Raw genomic sequence first — 3650 nt, forward strand, 5'->3', positions numbered from 1 at the left:
GTTCTGGAAGCCTGTCTGCACACTATTGTTAAAAACACAGAAAGTTTAAAGTGCTGCATACTAATACATACTGATATTTCTTGAAAGGACAAAGGAATCAAATGTATGACCAGACATAATTTAAACAAAGTGGAATGTAGATATTTAATAGAAAACTCAATTTTAAAAGTTGTCCAGCTGCTTAAAATGAGACCAGCTTAAAGAATAAGGTTGGCGATCTTTTCCCCAATATACATCAAATCTTGTGCAGGTCCAATACATTGAATGCATGCCACTAACAAGTATTGTGTGTGTATCAAAGTCTGATATATCTTATTCCTCTGTGCCATAGAGCTCCTGTGGTGTCCAAAAACCATTAAAAAAAAAACACATCAATGAGTCACATCAATTTTGTATTAATCCTCCACTGAAAATAGTCCCCTACAAATGTACTGTTTCCTCTTGTTTGAAAAACACCTGCCAACTGAGACTTCTTAAAAGTTGAAACGATATATTTGTGAGGCATTTTTAAAGATTATTTACATCTTCAGTTTGAACAAAGGGACTAAGTGCCACAGACAGGGTATGGAATAATAACTCCAGTGTTATCCAGCAGTATGTAGATGCGTTACTGGGAATCCACACAGGAAGTGAGACATGAGCGGCACATGGAGATATACTTGCTTTTTAACCACGTATTCACATACTCAACTGGCTGTGTTGTGAACGGAATTGTTCACGCACTTGCTTATGTACTTTGCGTGTCACAGGGGAATTCCACTAGAGGGCACATCAGGTAGAGGCAGGCAGTGTGTCCCAGGCCTTAATTATACAGTATGTTCATTTATCTTGCAGTTGTCAGTGCAAGTCTCCAGATGATGAATCATGATGGTTTTGGTGACCTTTGACCTTTCTTTTCTTGTACCACCTTCAGACCAAAATTTGTAACTGCAAAATCTGACTCAAAGATTGTCAAAAAATAACATATAACATTCATTTTCATTTTGGACACTCAATTAAGTTTTCTCTTGTGCCAGTCTGTGGATAAAACATCTACCACTCACACATGATATGAGTAGGCTATCTTCCAGGCAGACTGCCATAAAATTTGCTGAGCACATACATGCACCCAGGGGGATCTTTTAGTTTGCAATGACCTCATGATGTTTCTCCCAATTCCAGTTGTGGTAGGGCTTTAAGGAAAGCAAAATTGTCAGTGTGTTGCTGGTTCCAACACCTCGTTATGTAATCAACAGTTTAGCCCCTAGAGGCAGCCAACAGGGCAGAATTTAGAATTTCTGTCAGGTTTTTATATGTCAGTGGTCTTATGTAAGATAGGTTTGACCTTGAAGTCTACACTGAACCCAACTGCTGGGAATTTATGGGACACTACTATTTTGTCAGTGTTAGAGGATACAGAGTCCTGTCCCAAGACTTTCTGGGAATTAACATAAAAGCTCAGCGAGTGAAAAATTAGATCCAACAGCAGCATGCAAGCTGTTCATACACTCTAAGAATAACTGAGACAGTGACTATAAAATGCATCCATTTACATTCAACTAAAGGAAGGAATTCTAACTTTCCACTGGGAAAAATCCAATGGAGGCCAAATAGGACACTCAGGTCAGATTTCAGGCCAGTTTTCCAAGATGTAGTTACTGTATCCACATGTAGTCAACATGGTATTCAAACACTGCTCAGAATGACGTACTGAAAACCTGAGAATACCGTTCACTTTCAGCAACACATTGCTTTAAAACTGGCTTTCAAACCTCTCTGGTAATCTGTTGTTTCTAATTCCTACTTCAGTAGCCCAGTGTTACAGAGGGTCACAGATTTGAGTGCAAATGCTAATTTATTGTCATGTGCCCAGGGCTTCCCACGTTTACTTAAAGGTGTATTCCATGACATTTCTTTAACTTTTTTTATTTAAGATTAGATATATGACTCATATGTTTTCAGTGTTAAAACACCTTTGTGGGAAATGGTTTTAAATTGCACTTACATTGCATCACATTTTCCAAGTCAAGTTTAGAGCACATTTGGTTCAAAACACCATAGAGTCTGTTTGCTAATATCTGTAGTTTGGATTAAGAAGTGAAACCATGTGTCTATGGTACATAAGGTTCCTAGTGTAAGTGACCATGGTCACCAGTGTGTCTACAATTTCATATGTGCTGCTGAACAGTGCTGTAGTAAACAGGCTCTCTCCTGTCTCTTTCCCACTGTACATGACTTATTAAAGTCACTCTGGTGCTCTGATGCAGATGCTGGGAGACCTTTTTTTGTGATAGGCACAGAATAATAGGACTGAGTTATGCTTAAAAAGAACTAGTTCGTATGACATGTTGTCTTAACATAGTGGAATCAAAGACTCAAAGACAAAGTGAAAAGCAGGTCATCATAGAGAAGGGAAGAAGCAATACTAATAAAAGCAATAATGTGACAAGTACTTCTATTGGAATATACTGGCGCTTTAACACTCATGGTTTCTATCAGGATGGATTATTAGAAGCTGCAATGGCTGTATGTGTACATGGCTGAATTTAGTTGTTAAAAGGCTTCACCAGTGATTTAGAATTACACTTGCATAAAGTTGGAGGACACCCAAGAGAAAGACAAAAAAAGAACGGTCAGATTTTGTTATGCTGACGTTTAGACCCTGTTCATAAATAGGATAAAAACCCAATTGCATCCTCATTTCTCTCTTATGTCTTTTCCTTGCATCTTCAGTGGTAGAGAATAAGACTGAGATGCAGCCAAAGATCAGAGGAGAGAGGAAAGGAGGAAACATGATTTTAGAGAAATGAGATTCCTTTTCTCTGAACCTTCATGTGAAGCAGCGTCCATTTCTGATGATGGTGGTGCAGCTGATGACAGCTTTAAGTCATCTTTAACAGCTCTGTGGCTGTTGATGGTTTGTATTTGCACATATATGCACTGTCCAAATGTTTTTTTAACCCTCATCCTACCAACATATTTAATATACAAGGACTGCCGACTCGGGTCCCTGGGGACCCCAAGACTAAACTACTGTAAGAAACAACCATCATAGCAAAACGTTGACTTATTTCGTCTCAAAACATTATTAGTTATGTAATTAGTGTCATCTGAAAAGAAAAACAAACAGATTATTGCTATTTTAGGAAAATTACAATTAATTTGCATATTGTGTAAAACGAAAATTTAGGGACGACAAAAGGAGCACATGAAGAAATCTGTTTCTGCTGCATCTGTGTCTGTCTCCTTCAAAATGACTGACAGAGTGCCCCTACCCCCCTGATAGTGTGTGATGCTTTAAATTAGAACCCATGGCAAAGATGAGCTCAACAAATAGTTCCATCTATTAAAACTCAAAGGCAGAAGTGGGACTGAATTCTCCTCACTCACTATATTACCATAATGCAGATTAAAGGGAAAAATAACAGATCATGAAAGGAAAAACCTTTATAATAAAGGAAGAAAGGTTGTTCGTGGTTCTTTTGTTAATAACACCTATAGATCCTCTATTTTTAACAAGATGGTGAATCAGAAAAGAAAATCTAAAACTTGGAAGTAAAACACTTGAGATGGTTCTGTTATTTGTCCTAGTATGTTTGATCAGCTGCAGCGTCCAGTCACATCACATTTCCAATAAAAAGGTGTGTCAGTTTGGGAAAATATTTTGAGGG

The sequence above is a fragment of the Thunnus albacares genome, chromosome 21 (assembly GCF_914725855.1).
Source record: "Thunnus albacares chromosome 21, fThuAlb1.1, whole genome shotgun sequence".
NCBI classification, from domain to species: domain Eukaryota; kingdom Metazoa; phylum Chordata; class Actinopteri; order Scombriformes; family Scombridae; genus Thunnus; species Thunnus albacares.